Raw genomic sequence first — 19,261 nt, 5'->3', positions numbered from 1 at the left:
AGCCCCACTTCTGGAATTGCAGCAGTAGCCACAAAGTGTGAGACAAAGTTAATTACTCACTGAACTAAATAGAATAAAGGTAACCTTAACTCAACACCTATGACTGAAAAGTTCATAAATAATGCACAAAGTAATTCATAATGGTAAGAGTACAGAAAAAAATGGAAAGAATTTCAGTGTAAGTAGCTTCTGCAACAGCCAGGACTTCCTTGCATTTTAACATCTTAGACTTTGAAATGGGTCTCTACCTTAGTTTTAATGCATTTTTCTCAACTTGAATTCAAGGCACAAGCATTTCCTGGACATGGCAATATACTCAAGAATGATATATAATGCTTAACAGAGATACTAAGAGTATACATTTCTTCTTCAAAATAAAGCACAAATCTCTGTATTTAAAGACCAATTTTTCTGAAGTAATTCTTTTAAATCAGACTGAAAACAAAGAAAAGAAAAACACTGACAAGGTGCTTTAAGATAATTTTCAGAGGAAATACTGTATGTTGAATAATACTGAAAAGAAGTTAGAAGTAGGAAAGACTGCAGTAAGTTATGGGTTCATTTTCTACTCAATAAAAAATAGATAAAGCACAGTCTGGAAATGATAACCAAGTCTAAATGATGTCCTTTCTATGTGTGCATTGAAACAATTCATTATTCATATAAAATGGTAGGAGAAAAACCTGTCACTCACACTGTGTGAGAGCAAAATATCTGCTCACAATTAATAGGAGGCATTATGATTAACAATTCACACAGAAACTTAAGAGAAGCCCAAATTTAAAACACCTGTAAGCATGACTTCAAAGGCAAATATAATTGGTTTTGACACACCAGAGTACACTAGAAGATATTCAGGTGAGTGCACCCATTTCTACCGGGATTCCAAAAATGTTAAGTATTTCTGTAAGCCATATTTTTATGGGGGAAATGTCATATGCCTCACCCTCATCCCTGTTTATCATAGCTTAGACAAATCTGTGGCTCAAGTAAAGTCTTTAAAGTATTTTAATTGTCTTTAATGAGACAAAGATTCTTGGTGACATTTTTTTTCTCCTTCTGTAAATATCTGCATCCTTTTTTTCCAAACCTACTGAGTCAGGAAAAAGTTAGAATACCAGTTTTATTCTGTTCTCATCTTCCTTTTAACTGCTATGTTGCTTATAGCTCACGCAACCTCAGTCCCACTGATGACCCTTGTCTCTAAGAAGAGCTCCAGTTCCTTCTTTCTTCCCCGAGATGAGACTGCCACTTCTTTTTGAAATATAAAATAGGAGGGAATCATGTAGTGATTGTTGTGGACCATAAAAATATACTACAAAGACTGCTTCTGAGAGCTGGTTGAGAGCTGTTGTCTTAAATTATTACTTTTACACACCAATGACAATAATGTATACATTGAAAGAAACTTCAAAGCTTTGAGTTGTTCTGAACAGAAAAAAAAATAAGAATGAAACATTCACCTAAAAATACTATAAGAAAATATCTTGACTTATTTGGAAATTGCATTCTTTGAGGGATAAATTTTTCTGTAGGGTTTGGCAAAAAGAAAAAGTGCAAATTCCCAACAAGCTTGATTTTTCCTTTTTGGCAAAAAGAATTTCTGCTGAAAATTTCTTAAGCCAGCCATGATAGCTATTGCAAGGAGAATTAAAGATGCAGGCTGTGGTTTTCAGATTGACAGAAGCAATTGGTTGGAGCAGGAAGAAATCTAAATGATATCTATTTGAGGAAAATGAATAGAGTGCTGATGAAATTATTGTTTCAACAAATGAGATGGATTGTGGTGATAATTTTAGATTTTGAGGACACAATGCAAGCGAGCAAGAACATAAAGAAACAAAGCTTAACCAAGAGAAGTTAACATATAAATTTGCTATGGATGTAACACAGCTTCTATGGGATTCCATTGGGAGTCAAACACAGTAAAGCAAAGGTTACAATCATAACTCAAACAGCAGCTTCCGCTGATTAAAGAGAAAAGGCTTAAGGCCAGCGTTCAATATCCTTGCCAAGGACATTTCAAAAGAGGCTGACCTCACTGAATTTTTTGGTGTATTTCTCTGTGAAGAAATTAAGTGTTAGGCACTGCACCAGAAAATGAACCTGCACAAATGCAAGACACTCTCAGCAGTGGATGTGCTCTATGTGATGACATCACCAAATCAAGCAAACGTACTAAAAGTGGATGGCATCATAACTCCAACCCCAGTCGTAGGATGAGCCTTACACAAGGCCCCCAGGCCATTGCACAGCCAAAATATTTTCCCACATCTCAGTTCTTTGCTCCAGCAGCTTCTTTCCATCCCCACTCCAGCTGCAGCCCTTGGCTCCCTGTTGTAGCACAGAAAATGCAAATTGCTACTAGTAGTAAGAGAGAACAGACCCCAGGGCTGAGGTTGTCTTGGCTTGAGCTGGGTTTAGCTTGTTTAAGCTGTGATAGCAATTGTCTAGCAGCTAGGTAACTGTTCCCTAAACTGGTTTTAGATTTCATTTAATTTTGTGCAATTGTGTGGTTAACACTTCTTTTTAATAGCAATAGCCAGTAGCTGTGTTCTGTGGCATAAATTCTAGAATAAAATGTGCTGTGGAAGAGCACAAACACAGGCAGACATCAGAGGTCCCCTACAGTGAACACAAATCACGGTGGTCACTACAGGAGTGCAGCCCTGCAAATCATGGACAACAAAGACAACCAAAAAAAATGGATAACTGTCAAGCAATGAAAAGAAAGAGCATACATGCACAATGTGTCAGGAAACAAGAGAAAAATAACCCCAAGGAGACTGCAGGATCAAGGGAGAAGGGGTGACTGTGACCAGTATCAAACCTCTTCTGGCAAAGAACCCAAGGCACCAGTGACTCTCAATATCCTCACCCTTCTTCTGGAGGGACACTGAAGCTGTGACCTGATGAGTCAGAGAACCTCTGCATGAGTGACCATAACACCAGTGAAACAAGCAGGTAGGTAAGAGGAAAATTGGCCTTTGCAGGTTTTGGTTTTTTTTTAAATTAACATTTTAACTGTGTTGTAAATGAGTTGTTTGTTTGGGTTTTTTCCTGTGTTTGTTTGCACTGTGAGTGTTATTATTACTGTGCCTGGACTAATAATAACTGTTTGTTGTATTTGATTAGCTTGTCAAGACTTTAATGAGCCTAACAATAAATTCTTCTCTCTACGTGTCAGGTGTGCTCCCTTTCTGCCCATAACAAGATTTTGAGAGTAATACAAACAGGTATATAGATCAGTTTTGTGATACAGTGAAATCCTACTGTGGAATTAATCTTTTCTACTGGCAGTGTAGGTGTCTGCAATGAGGCTGATCCCCTTAGAGTAATGCTGTTCAGAACATGATTCATCCAGAAAACACAGGCATTGACTTTAGGATAAGATAGATTGCATCAGAGACATTACTGATTATATAAACTAGATCTCCATTGAGTATTTAGTGGTAAGACTGGCTGTAAGTGCCTGTAGTGGAGATGCTTACTTTCACTCACAGGAATAGGACCCATAAAGACCCCATTGGCCCATGTCCAAGAACAGGCAAACACATACTTGCATGAAATGCTTCATCTGGCTGATGGAGGAAGAAAATCAACAATAGCTGCTTGTAGGAGATAAAGTAGCCAGTAAAGTGGTGGAGTGTATATGAGGACTACTGTTGTTGGGGTGTGTCTTGGTTGCCCCTATAGGAATAGGTTGAGGTGCTGTTAACCCCTACATTTGTTACCATTGGATGAAGAAAAGACATTTTTTGTAGGCAGTGTTGCATATCTCTATGGCAAATGAGAAGCTCAATTGTTCCTTTCTTCTGAACAAAACAAAATTCGGAAGAGTGTAGGCTGGATATTATTTGTGGAAATAAATTTTAAGAGGAAAAAATATACATCATGTTTGAACATTAATGCTTTTGTCAGCCCTCCCGAAGACTGAGAGAGCTTCCTTGGCATTGGTTTATGAAAACAGAACATTTTGTTCATATGCATCAGTAGAAATGCATGTGAAATTGCAAACCACTCAACTCTTCTTTCATTAAACTCCTGGACACTACCCACAAGATGACAGTGAACACTACTGTGATTAAAGGCCTGCCGTATGCCTATGTGTGCATTGCTAATGTAGTATCTAATGAGTTGGTGTCTCTCCCAGTAGGGGAAGCAGCCATGCTCCTAACAGACTCCTCATAGAAAATGACTATTGAATTAAAGAAGGGGCAGAATATCTTTCTAAAAAGGATGAGGGGGGTGGTGGTTTTTTCAAATCCACATGCTCAGTATGTGATACTGAATGCTCTTGATTCCTGTCTGCACCAAAGGGAGTCCAACAACAGTCATGTTATGAGACTTAGGTACCTTTCTCAGAATGGTATCAATTTTCTCCTTTGGAGAAAGCAGTCCCTGTACATGAATTTTATCAAACAGGAAACAGACTCTGAAACTACACATAAGATGCACTGGAGCCTGTCATTCTGGTTTGTAGCCTTATATTTCCTGTCCATTAGACCATGCCAAGCCAACTGACCCCATCCCACAATGCAGTTTAAAAGCTCATCGCCATTGTCCTGCCATTCTCTCTCCTCTCACTACTCTTACATAGAGGAACCGGTAATGCTCATTTGTGGGGCTTTTAAAAAATGACAAGAACTTTAAAAAGTCCTATCTAAGTTATTCAGATTTTATTTTCTTTCCTTCTTAGGAGGCACAGAAGAGGGAGTAGGTGGGCTCTTAGCCTTTCCTCCATTCTTTCATGTTTCATTCAGGGATGGCATTTACTGCAGCTGAGCCAACACTTCTCTTTTTTTTTTCCTCCAGGTTCATTTTATCTTGTGTTTGACTGCAAAAATTTGATAATGCTTTTCATAACTTTGCTAACCCACATTAGTTTCTTTTGTCATTTTTGACACCTAGATTCCACTGTAATGAACATGGAGGATATCATGCCGCCTATCTCTGCTTTGAATACCTCTCATTCCTCTGCTGCATGTTTCCTCAACAGTCCTTGATTCTAATCAGTTTTCAGCAGCTTGTTTGGCTTTCTCTCAAAGATTTCAGTGTTCAGGTCCCAGCTCTTTCATGCTGCCACTCTCTGGACACATCTTCATGCGTATTTTATTCAGTGAGTACTGTGATGGACTAGCTTTTATTCATTTACAAGATGCATGAACATAAATTCCTACGTTTGTGTGTAAGCAGAGATAAATTGAAGTCAGACACAGTAACACAGTCAAAGAAAACACAGATAGGATGCTGAACAGGGAATCATTAAAGAGATGGATTTTGGAACAACAGTTTTCAACCATTTCCATACCCAGACCTGATTATCAAAACTGCAGTTATCCAAGAAGTTGACTGAATGGGCAAGAAAGGCTTTTCTATCAGAAAATGGGCCAGAAAATTACAAACTGCAAGAGATCAAATTTACTTCAGTCAACTTTTCCTTCACAAACTGATTTTTTAACAGATCAATCAAATACAAGAAAATTTTCACCCCCACTCCTTGCCCCAAAGTCATTAGCTGCAAATTCCCTAATCAATCATTAACTTATGAAATTTCCATTTCAGGAGTGTTGGAATTGTTTCAGAAGAAGTTTGATATCTTCAAAAGAAAGTAAATAAATGGTAAATAATTACATCTTTCATAGTGTTCTCCCACTTTTTCCATGGAGGTCATTTCAAGTCCAACAAACTCTGTCAACATTCTCCAGGATGAAACTCTGGTTCCAAAGAAAAGCTTTTCATGCCTAATAAAGAAACCAGTTTAGTGAAGGGAAATTAATTTGGAAACAAACTAAACTTAACTATTTGTTATTCTGTATGTGTTTGTACACACATGGTTGTATCCAAGTTGGCACAAGGCACTTATTGAAATACCAGTTTCTATATTTAACTCTTTGTTTATCCTATGCTTTATGAAGATTAGCCTGTTGTTTTGTGGGAAGGAATTCCAAGGCAAATACCTAATTCCTCGAGTCAGAGGTGAGTCTTGTTCTCTTGATTTCATTATTCCAGTGACACAGGGTTGTCTTGCATGGCTACACTCTCAAATATTCCTCTAGCCAGCTGACTAAAGGCTTTCAGTAGCAGTACTGCTTCAGCAGAATACCAGCATCAACACAGAGGACCCATCACACCATGATGCAGTCCTCAAAGCCACAAACTTTTCCTCTGCTTTGAGCTTAAGAAGGTTGCCTAGTAGCAAGACCATATCAACAGTGAATCAGCAGGAGAGTGTCAGTTTTGCTAAATTACTGTTATAGAGTAAAGCCTAAGATTGTTGTTGCCATCCTATATTTTTAAGGTAAGTGATGGTTCTGTTCAGATTTTTTTTGCTGAAAGACTATCTCAAGGGAGAGAGCATTCCTTTTAAACCAAAAAGGCATAAGATATAAAACATCCATTAAAATATTCCAGCTTTGATGCTATTTTTCTTTTTATTCTTTGTCTTTCTTTTGATTAAAAGTTTCAGTGTTTTCGAAAACCAATAAAACTTCCAGTTTTCACAGAAAATAAGTTTTTTAAAAGTGAAATGAGAGGAAAAAGGATATTATTTCTAAGAAAAAGTATTTCTCTAGCAGAGTCCTCAAAGGGGCAGTTCATTCTACAGAAAAGCACATGCAATGCCTATGCTTAACAGAATGGAGTCTTATTTTCCCTTGGAGATTTGCATTATGTTGAATTTCTGGGCTGTACTCAGTGGTGGCCCCATACAGCAGCCAGATGCCACTGCACTCAAAGGGAGAAAATGGAAGGTCATTTTCACTATTCTTCTTTCCTCCTTGAAGATTTTTCTGCAATGGAAACAGTCCATTGTAGCTAATCCAGTGCAAAACATGTTTTAAGAATCAGGGTTTAATTAAAGCACTTAAAAGAACTCTCTGTATTAACCTGTTATACCTCTAAATATAGTCAAAACATTGAAATTGTATTACTCGGTCTTTAGCAGAGTTCACTTTCATCATAGAAGGCAAAACAACGAGCAATACACCAATGAGGTGCTAAGTACTTCCTTCAAAACGGATCTTGAAAGTGCTCAGCCTCTGCCAGGTGTGAGCCTTTCCCAATAACATACCCTTTACACACACAGCCTGTATATTGCGATGACTGGTTTGATAATGGCTGCAGTTAGGGAAACTCACGGATAATTTAACTTGCAAGTTCAGGGGTTAATCAAGACTGATTTCAGACACAGAGCTGTAGGCCCCCAGTTTGAAAGTGATCCCATAACTGGACCAACATTTGACATACCAGTCCAAATGCGCATACCAGTGTCCGGGAGTCACTATCTATATAGTTATATAGATAACTAATCCCAGGAGCCAGGCATGCAGAGATGCTCACAGTATCCTGGACCTACCCTGTTATATCTGCATACTGCTGTTGTGCCTGATCCAGAACTCATGGAAGTCAATAAGCCCTAGTAGAGATTATCTGCTTTTTCAGTTCACAACTTCTTCAGGGGTCCTTATTCCTGTAAGTATTTATTAGCTGCTGATACTGGCAGAGACAGCCGAACAAATGCTTCTCAGGCTGTGGCTTATTTACAACCAGATCTGCTCACATACTCGCTCTCCATCCCTTGTAGCTTCATGTGGGTACAAGCTCCAGAGTCAGATGCAGCAGAAGACTTCAGGATTAAGTCTAAGTTTGGCTGCATTTCCAGCAGGGCATTTCTGTGGTGTTAGCCATCTTTACGCATAATTTTCTGCAAACATGTTTATTCTCAGTGAGAGTAAATTCTCAAATGCTGCTTTACATCACAAACAACAGAGATAATCTAATTTCTGCTTGCTGGATAAGCAGCAGAAAAAAATTAATGATGACTACACACAATACAAATTTTCTAGCAAATATTCATTGCAATAACATTTGGAATCCACAGACATTTCCATGAAGAACTGGAGACTGTCAGCATCATTTGTGCAATCATGAGCTTGAGTCCACAAGTCAGAGAAAACTATTAACTCTTTTTTTTAAATTAATTTTTATTTTATTTATTGCTATTTATTGCAATTAAAAATCAGAGCTGAACAGAAGGTCTATTTGAGGACAAAAGAAAACTCTCTTTACGGGCCAGTTTATTAGAGTTAGTGATTAAAGTGACAAAGATCAATGGAGTTGTGACAGAGATCTTTAAAATAGTCATCATAATTCACTTCAGTGCCTCTAAGAGGGCTGTAATTTTTAATCTTACAAATGTAACTTTTCACCCTAAAGCCTGAGACACCCATCTAACATGTCAAAAGTGATTTCTCATCTTTCTCAAGATTGTAAGTTTGGTGCATCCACTCACTTGTTATGGAATGAGCAACTACAGTCCCACAAGTGTGTTTTCATATATGCTCGTGGTTCAGTTCTCATTCCTGTGCTCCACCATTGCCTTGTCACTCCTGCACATAATCAGTTTGGTATTCTGTTAGATTCAAAACTTGTGGGCTGCTCACTTCCTTTCTTATTTGTTAATTGTCTCTCTTCTCATGAGGATACTGTAGGCTGTTTTCTGGTATTTCAGAACAAAGTGTTTGGAGCAGAACCGCTGTATGTACATTACAAATAGAAATTACACCCTATTAAAATTTTAAAGAAATCGTCTTGTGAATTAATATTAAAGTACCAAACAATAGCAGTATCAGGTGATAACATTATTTTGTCCCATGGGGCTTGTTACTTGAAGGTACAACCGAAAGAGAAATATTACCTGTACAGAGTTATTTTTTTCCTGCAGCTAGCCTATGTGCTTTCCCCAGCCCAGGTGCTGGAAACTCACACCGAGGTAAGAGGTGTGTTCACCCACTGCTACTTGATATGGTGGATCAGCAGTGTCCATCAGACACTGGACAGCATTCTCCTGGTAACCTGTTCACTTCACATTGTAAATGCAAGCAGAGTCACTAGAGGAATCCTCTAGTCTGTTATTTCCATCCTGGAGCCATAAGGAGAGCGAAGCTGTCCCAGGAAAGTATCTGAAGAACAATCTGACTTGCTGCAGGGCAGAGAAACAGGAGGTATGTGCATAGCAATGCCAGTCTCTCAGAGATGTAAGAGCAGCACCTGGGAGGGCACTGCAGTTCCCAGACAGCTGCTCTTCCCCACGCTTGGCCAATCCCACCATCACTTGTTCCAGCTAATGCTCAAGAGGAGGCATTAAAGGATGACAAATCGCCACTGGGACTGGAAGACACAAATGTCATTTCTGTTGGGTGAAGCTACCTCTAGGCTGTCCTTTCAAAAAAGGGAACAAATGCTGGTGACACTAGCAGATGCATGGACCTTATGTCAACCTTTTGCATCCAGACAGGGTCATCCTTCGGCTTGGACTCAGGAGACTGGGTTGGTATTGCCTCCCACTAGCCTGCAGCACCATAATACAGGTTGTTCTGAGCTGTTGTACACCTATTTAGGACAGATTTGCCACTTGACACGTGTCTATATAGCATTTAACTTACATTTTGGGCAGGAGAAAACAACTCTCCTGCATGCTAACTAAGGAGTAAGAAGAATGTGTTGCAAACAATTGTGCTTCTTGCGGTTTATTCCTCTGGAAGCTACCTGCCCACTCTTTGAATGTGGAAAGCTCAGTCTCCAAAGCCAATCCAGTGTTGCCCTGTACAGACAAGTCCCTTACGGAAATGAAGGGCAAAATGGGCTCAGGGCATCCTGCTGTGAGCTTGTGGTGCTCCACCAGTTTGTGTATGTCCAGGCAAGAGTGATGCTGGCTTTCTGTGCCTGAGCTTGCTCATAGATAGGTAATTAGTCACCTTAACTGAAGTTCAACACTGAGGTGGTTGGAGCCTGGGTTTCATGCTGCCGGTCCTCCAGGAGAACAGGCAGAGAGCATCTTACTACAGAGGCAACACTGTAGAGATTTCACAGGTGCTCAGACACAAGTAATGACAGCATCAAAACTTCTGGTTTCTGCCACTTGGGCCAGGAGAAGAAACTCCAGAGAATACAAGGGCAAAAGAGGATGTGAATTATCTGCATTGCTCTCCACTCTTTCTTGAGAAGGCTTGCCTTTCTCACTTAAACACCTTGGTCTATATTACCTGCCAGTTGTTTACACTTCCAGGTTCATCAGTCTTGTTAGCCACATACAAAAGCTTCATTTATACTTTAGGAATATTTTTTCCTTGTAGGTGGAGGGTGGGGGCAAACAGAATCATCTAAAGTTTACAGAGTACGAAATAAGCTATTTCTTTTGTTTAATCAAACAAAATGACAGCAAATCGAGATGAGAAAGAGCATATTCTTCAACTTGATGATGTTTGGGGAGAGATAGGAAAAACTTTTACTTGCACAAATTCCTTCTCATCTGTTTTGTTATATCACTTCTTTCACAATATATTGATTCTACTCACAGAAACGATTCAAGACTGCACTGCAGACAGACACAGGTTCACCAAAGTTGCTCATTTGTCATAGTCTTATATGCAGCCTAATCCTGAGGGCTGCTGCTGAGTATCTTCACTGCCGACCTGAACAAAGCAGTGTTCTGCAACTCACACAGTCCTGCTTTTCCAAAGCGCTGGCAGGACACAATCACAGGTGGAAGACACAGCTAGAAAACTTTGATTTTTCTACCTCTCTTGTTCAAACTAAGGTCAAGTAGGAGTGGATGCAGTTCTTCAGTGAAGAGTACATTTTTCATGAAAAATGAACTTTCCCAAGGGACTGAAATGACTTACAAGTTCTGCTCAAATTTAGCGAGTAGCCCCATACCAAAGAGAGGGGAAAGAGAACATGGAAATATTCAAGTGTTTGGACTTTTGTTGCTGTTTCTTTGAAAATTCCAATATTTGAAAGTGTTAAATAACACAAACATGCATAAAACCTGTTTGTTTGAGGTAGAATGGACCCCAAATGACACTTATTTTCATTTTTCTCCAACCCCAATTTAATATTTTTGTGTTTGTCTACTGGAACTTAAAAAACAAAACAAAACAAAAAAAAAAACAACAGAAAGATATGTTTCTAATGCTGTGGATAGTCGCTTGTAAAGGATTCAAACAGGCAGCTCACTCATCATTTGATCAAGAGTTGTTTCAGGCATCTTATCTAGTGATCTGTGTGAAATGCAACAGAAGTGTGAAAACCTTTGTTAGTTATGAACCAAGCGAAATAATACGTTAAGTCTGAAGCAGGATTCTGGTGGTTTGCTTTTAAGAAGGTGCCAAACAGGAAAAATGGCAATGTGATAGAGTCAGTCAACTAGAAGAGATACAACATTGTGTTCCTGAGTCACACAGGAAAAATACAGTTCTCCAAGACTTCGGTCACCTCTGCATGACTTGAGCTCCTGTTTAGCTCAAGGACTGTTTTCAGACAGCCAGCACATCATTGCAACAAATCATCAGTGCGTACACTCTAGCTCTAGATCTGTTTCAACTTGGCCAAATGGCAGCTCTCCCTGCAGCTCCTTGCAGTGCTGGCATTGCCAGGGGCTGTTTATCCTCCTGCTGCCAAATGCCTCATCCAAAGCATTTCACTGCCTCTGCCCGTAGGTCCTCAGAGATGAGGACATCTCCTATTTCTGGTATCCGTATGACAACAAGAAACACTTATGAGTATTTTATCAATGAATCATGAATATTCTCATTCTGTGCATCATTCTTCTGAAAAGCACATTTGTACAGCCTGTTGCAGAGTTTAAATGGATGTGTACACCTGCTCAGGGATAACTTATGTGCAATAAACAGGACACTTATATAACATTTAAATACTAACATAAACACTGTAGTGATATGTCAATAAGGACTCAATTTTGTAACTGTTCTAGAGTGCTGGAAACAGCTGATATCTTGGAGATGGTAGCTATATAAATGACAGGAACCAATGGTGCATGGTTTAATGTGGTGGTATGTAAGAAGATGAGTGAAAGAGCATAAATGTTTACAGGAGACGAGATATTAATTTTTGGGTAGGACTCAAACTAGTGAGAATGTCCAGAGTTATATCTAAAACCAACCAACAAACAAACAAAACCCCCTGTATTAAAAAGGGGTACCTGGAGTCCAGGAGAAGGTTTTATAATGAATGAAGGATGAGGAAAAAGAATAAGGAAGAAACCAGTGAAATAAGTGGATGTCAAAATAGTAGGGCTATTCATATAAAAAAGACTAATAAAAATCCTTTTCTTCCATTAAGAGTAATTAGATTTATAGATATGAATGATAGCTTACAAGATATTAATAATATTTAAATGCATTTCTCTGCCCCTAAAATTCCTAAAGATTCTCTGTGCCAAAGATTTTGGATCACTATGATATACAGGTTTTTTTAATCCCAATGATGTGCTGTACAAATGTGTTTAGTAGAGCTTCATTATATGAAATGCTACAAACCCCAAATTGGTAGAATGAGCATTCACTCTTCCCAGGAGTCTCACTGAAGCTAATAGGACTCTGTGCATAACTAAGTACACCACACTTCCATGATTTGCACTATTATACACTAAAAACACTGTCCACAGTTAATCCTGGATTTTTTGTTGGCTTTTACATTATTTTGCAGTGCAAAACTGGACTACCTTCTTTTTGTTTAATCCTATGATTCATGATAGTATTTTAAGCGTAAACTCCTTTTTATACAGTCATATAAAATGTTAAGCACAAAAGGCCCTGTTTGGAGCTTTTAAACTAATGTTTAAACCAACTTTTTCAGTTTCAATGGAGCTGAAGCTTGAACTCTGCAAGTTTTCTGCTCCATTATGAAGTTGAAATTAAATGATAATATTAAAATAATTATGCTGTTTTAAAAAATTTAAAAAAAAACCACAAAAAAAAGTGTGTTGCTTTTCTATCAGATTGCAGCTAAATGTATGCTTCAGTCAGATTTGGAAGAAGACAGGTGCCATTCATTAGCTAGGTGATTGATGGGAAAAGAATTTTTATTTTCTTTTTTTTACACTGAGAATAGAGGAAATTTACCTCCTCACCCCTCAATCTCTGTTGAAAAAGAGAGCTTTACGCACCACATGCTGCTTTGCCCTGGGAGGTGCAGGCAGGATGAAGGGGAGCCCCACACCTCACACCAGGGCCCAGGCATGTCTGAGGAGAGGTGAGGAGAATGAGGAAGCCAAAATCAGCTACAGACAAAGCAAAAAAAAAAAAAAAAAAAAAAAAAGGGGGGGGGTAACAAAACCATGGTGAAAACCCGTGAGATGAGTAAGCCAATCATTTATATGTCACCTTCAGAATGTCACAGATGGTTTTCAGAATTCTGAATAGCATATTAAAAAAAGGTAATGTTTATGAGTATTGCAGTATTGGGAAAAATATTCTTTGTGTTAACTATCATGTGGTAACTGACACAAGATTCAGTTCAGTGAGAGTTTATCAGCAGGTTGAGCTGAAGACTGAGAGCAGAGGAACTGCTTTGTCCTGTTAACTGAGCCTAAGAAGTCATTTCCATTTTTGAAACTAGAGGAGATTTAGGTCCATTAGATTTTATGTCATACCACTAAAATTAAGGGGAGTTTCTCACGTAGACCTAATTTTTAAAAGTATCTAAAAAATTTTCCAAGCTCTATCCCACACAAAGGGTAAAAATGTCTTGCTTGTATTAAAATGCCATGACTCCAAACTGAGTTTCAGTATATTTGGTAGCCTCACTAGTGCTCTATATTTTAGTGGTAACATATTTAATATATCCCTTGCTGTCATGAAGATGTAAATCCAAGTTGAGGGTTATAGTTTTAAATTACAATACAGAGTCTCTTTATTAAAAAGGTATTTTTCCAGTGATGTCATATGCACATCATTTGGAGGTTCTTTCTCTCCTGCCCATCTTCCATCAAGGATTCTAAAATTGTATGTCTGTTCTACAAATGGTAGATCATTCTCCAAGAAAGGGGAAAAATAGCAGTAGACAGGGACAGCTATTTTTCTCCTACACCAATCAATGCAGATAATTATATATCCCAGTATTAACACTCACAGAGAAGGAGGCTGCCACCAAAAATAAAAAAAAAACACCAGCTGATTTCCTTAAATGCTTATGTGTTTGAAATGTATTAGGTAAATTTCTGACAGATCATTCTGTCAGAAGGCTTCTTGCAAGAAAAATGTTTACATCTTAGATATTTTGCCCTGCAGGTAAGTAACTTGTAACAGATTAGTTTTAAAAAGATATTTATTTGTCATTGACAGGGTCTTTTTCATATCAGGATAACCAGATGTGTTTCTCCTGTTCAGTAGTAACAGAACTTATCACAGATTCTTAGTGTGCAGAAAAAAATGTTTATATAAAACATTGATCTATAGGAGCTATTGTCATAACACACCAGACAGGGAGCTGCCTGCTCTTCCAAGATTGGGTTGGGGGTTTTTTTGTTGTTTACATATAACTTCTTATCAGTTTTTAAGAATATATGCCACCTCAGGGTAGGCTGTGTACTGAGGGAAGTACTAGCTGATCTCTGCAAGACTGAAACAAATTGGGCCTCAAGTGCTTGTGAGGATGGTGACAACCAGCCACTGATGAGCAGCTCATGAAAAGGAGCCATATAGCTGCATACATGCTAAAACCAGTCAGCTGGGGCAGAAGAAAAATGAGGCCCAAAAGAAAACCTGGCTCTGGACTTGAACATCAAATGAGCTCCTGGCTGCATGGCAGACTGAACCAAAACCCACACAGCTGTGGAAAAACAGTCCCACATTTTCTTGGTCGATCTACTGGGAATGATGAGCATGGGGCTGACCTGGCTGCCCAAGGACCAGTCCAGCACTATCACGCTGCAGCATTATCACCACCTAAAGATTTTTCACGAACAGTACAGTAGGCAGATTTCTGAGCTTAGACTCATTCTGATCATTATTTTATCTCACTGTTTGTCTGTCAATGTCCAAACCTGCTTTGGCAGATCAAACGCCATCATATGTTGGACTAATTGTTGGTTGTTAAAATACGGACTGCAATTTACCACTTACTATTGAATACCTAATTTGGCAGTTTATGAAATTTAAGAACAGATGACAACACATCACAGATAAAAGGATGGCTGATTAATTGCTTAACAGAATTGCTGCTGTGCAAAGACTGGAGCTGCTGTCCAAAAACGATCCCTTGAGCCTCTTCCCTCACTTTCAGAAGTGATAGCTACCGGTATAACAGAGCACTCTCCTTCCAGGAGCTTTCCAGACTGGTTTTGGTAAGTGTGGAAATTCATACTTAAGGGGTAGATTTAAGAGCAAATCAAAATGCTCTTTAAGAGTCTGACACTCCTGGCTGTGAAATGAATGGCTAATCTTCCACTGACTTTAAAGTGGGCAGGAGCAGCTTCAAAAGCAACACAAAAAAGCCAGACTTTAATTCTTCAGGAGTGAAATTTGTCACTGCCAGTAGCACCTGTGAATCACAGGAGCTCTTCAACTGCTGTTTTAAATGTGACCTCAGTGATGCACAGGCTGTGGGCTGGCAGTTGGTATGGGAAAATATCACGTATGTTTGTGAAAAGCCACACCAAAAACTGAAGGCTAACTCTTCTTCTGTTTTCACAAGCACAATCTAATTGGATATGATAAATAGCATAAATGTAACTGCCTTCATATTTCTGTAGATTATAAAGTCAAATTCTCATTTGATACTGTCCTAGTTCTAAAATTTTAATGAAGCATTATGATAAGAACTAATTTTCTCTGTTTCATCTAATCTGGACATAACAGGCTCAAACAGCACAATTACTGTTCTACGGCATATACAGAAAATTACTCATTATGACTGAGCTCCAAAGTGGAGAAATAGAAGATTTCCAAAGGCACAAAATGTCTAAGGCTGTAATTCCTGTTTGCACTGATAAGAACCCTCCCAGTACCATTAACAAATTAATCAGCATTTCAATGCTTTAAGGTGACAAAAATAAAATTATAGAAATAAACAAATAATTTTACATAGTATTTAACTTTTATGTTGTTTGCTCATGCTCATTTCCAGCTTCAGATCTTTATATTTAAGACTTTATATTTAAGATCAAGGACTGCATATATCTTGTCAAAGTTACTTTAGTTTGAGAAACAGATAGCAAAGCATATATATTCACACACACAAGTTATTGATGGATTTTTGCTCTTTGTCCAATTAATTACCAAACAGTATTTTTGTCTTATGTGAGTTGATAAATATACTGGACCAAACATTTATAGACTAAAAGATTCAAGATGAAATGTCAGTTATCATGGCTAACACTTTTGCTGCACACCTCAATGCTTCAGCCTGCAGGTACAGCATTCTACCCAGGTCTCAACTTCAAGCTAATGATCCCATTTTCTTTTCTACTCCATCATTTTTGATCCTCAGTGCCGTCTATTTTTATTATAAATATGATTGTGATAAGACAAGGTTTCTGGCATGTCGCTGTTTATTCCGAAGAGGACTTAAGGCAAGGAACAAGGAGAAAAAAAGCAGCAACAGACCAGCATAGAAAACAAACAGCATCCTCACTGAAAAGAAGGGCCTGCAGAGCACATTGTTACATCTGATAGCAAGCTCGATGGAATGACATGCAGGAGGGGGAGGCGAGACCCACTGCCAGCAGTTCGTATGCTGTGCTAATGACTTCTCCGCTACCCAGCGCTCTCAGCCTCATGACTCTGCTTATTGCATCCGTGAATTTTGTCAAGGAGTCAGTACCCCCTCTGGCAGGGAACAAAACCCCACTATCGACATCTTCCGAGATGTGAAGCCTTGCAAGAAAAAAGGTTCCCCTTTTCACAGTGTACATTGTTTCTGTAGATTCTCTCTCCAGTGCTTTGTGTCTGAATTACAAGAACTTAAAATACCAAGAAGCAGCACAGAATAAACCATAAATCCTCATAAATCCAAACCTATGGCTGCAGATATTGAAATAAATGCAAAAAGAACAGAGGCTTTACAGGAGGGCTGTCTGAAAGGCTTGCCATTTTTCAGCCTCTGAAGATCATGAGAGAACAAAGAAAGCTTCAGTCACTGTTTGTTGGGAGGTATAAGATTATGTTTGGGGTATATTCCCATAGCTAAGGGTTGGAGGAAATACATAATTAATGGTTACTATGCAGTCTGCAAATAAACCTGTATTTTCTGGGGAGATCTAGAATAACACTTTGCTTTCTGGTCCCAGTGAAAATACGCTCAGCAAGTTTAAACATCCTTAGGCACCCAGCTGCCTTCTTTCTTTGCTCCTGGTGTGGTCTGTATTGTGGGTAACTGCAGCAGCAGCCCATATAGATATGGCTACAGGATTCTAAGCCTCTGAGAGAATATTTGATTCTGGCACAGGCAGCATCCTTTCTCACCTTCTCAAGCACGTAACTGTATTGCACCAGGGATAATGGGAAGGGAGGAGGAAATAAGAACCACTGAAGGATGTAGCAACAAAGTGAATGCTAGGAAAGACAAAACAGAAGGAACAAGGGAGAAAAATCAGCACCTGGAAAGTTGTTCTTCAGTTTTGATATCTTTGCAGTGGGGATAACTCTACCCTGGCCTGAGGAGATCTTCAAATCAATTCTCTTTTTTATGCTACCTTGACTTACAACCATCTGGCAGACACCTGCTATAGAACTCTGACCCTGCAGCTGTGCAACCTGAAGTATCTGCTGTAGGGTCTAAGCAGCCAGGGCAGAGCTAGAAGCGGCACAGCATGCACACGTTGCACTGCCCAAAACTCCAGGGCAGCATGGAAGGAGGCAGAGCTGTGGCACTGCAGGTTAATAAATGTGTGGACAAAAGCCACCTCCCACCACCCTGACCAACAAACCACTATTTTATTGATTGTGTCAAAACAGGCATGTAGTTGACGTGGAAGTCTGGTGGTATCATCACCACTGTCTCCTGGCAATGGGCACTGGAACCACCATCTTGCACTGTGACGGGGCACAGCCAATTGGCTGCTCTGGGATACACAGATGCCTCAGTGACACCACTACCGAAATGTAGGGAAAACCTTCCAAAATTGGAGTTTATGTGCCCAAAGCATCACACTTAACTTTTGGGCCCTGGCTGCTTAGCCCTTGGTGGTTTGCAGTTCTGCCCATGGTCAGGAGCAGATTCCTTGGAAAACTGTACAGATGGAGATGTAGTCGTCTGTGAACTTAAGGAGCACCTGAAGCAAGCAGCAAGTAATAAGCCACTATGGGAGCAGGCAGACAGCACTTACATAGTTCGCAGATATGACTAGCTAAGAATGTTCTTAGGTAGCCACTGAAGCCACCTTGCTCATACATCAAAAAATTGAAAATAGACAGTCCAAGTGAATAGATGTGATGGGGAGTTTTCACTCATCTCTTCATCTTTGAACTCAGTACTTATCTTTGCTATCAGATTATCCCAAGGAGGTTTTAAGCATACTAGTCATCTAAAAATTTGACACGCAGAAGGGGAGAATCATCCATACTCAGAAATTTCCACCAGTTTTATCAGCTCATTTTCCTCTTTGCTTTCCTTCTCACATTTGCTCATATAGAAAATCTTGCTCTTCTCATACGGAAAATCCGCTGCTTTTTTATTCTTCCCATTCCTCAAAGGATTCTGGTTCTGCTACAGTGTTTGGAATAAATGAAAATCCCATGGATGTGTGCCATGTAGTCTTGTTATTATATTTCAACAGATGGTAAGCAGTATTGTTCTGAATCTCTGCAGAACAAGCAGCTATGCCTATATCCTTGTAGGTTTTTTTCCTGAGGAGTTGGGAGTTGCAGCAAAGCAGCACTGCTTGTCATTTTATTCCATTGTTCCTAGTTCCACAATACACATGTAAAACTAAACAAACGAGATTCTTATTTTGAATGTGTTAATCACACCCGCAGTTTGAGAACAATAAAGAATTAGATTAACTTGTATTTATATGTGTGCACGTTAATCTCCATAAAACACACATATGCACTTTCCACAGATATGGGAAAGTCAGGTACTGATTTCTTTCTCTCATTGTATATTGTGGCTAACTAATTCCAGTGGAACTCAGTGTACTGAAGGTCACATATTAAGATCATCAGATACAACATAGTAGCAATTACCCAGGTAAACAGCAACTGTGATCACTATCTGTTCAGGGGAACAATTTATAGGAAAAAAGGTAATATTCACACACTCATGAGCTGACAAGATTAAGAATGACCAAAGATGGTGATTAAAAGTTTTGGCAAGTATGCTACTGGCACTGCTATAAAACTGCAAAGCCGAGCAGGGTGATGCCTGCAATTGAATGTTTGGAGTAAAACCCAGGCCCTGTTTCACTGTTACCTGCAACACAGCATCAGCCATCATTTTCAGTGAACACTGGTCTGCA

The sequence above is a fragment of the Buteo buteo genome, chromosome 12, assembly GCF_964188355.1.
Source record: "Buteo buteo chromosome 12, bButBut1.hap1.1, whole genome shotgun sequence".
Taxonomy (NCBI): Eukaryota; Metazoa; Chordata; class Aves; order Accipitriformes; family Accipitridae; genus Buteo; species Buteo buteo.
The sequence above is the reverse complement of the archived record's forward strand: the minus strand, read 5'-3'. Positions refer to the sequence as shown.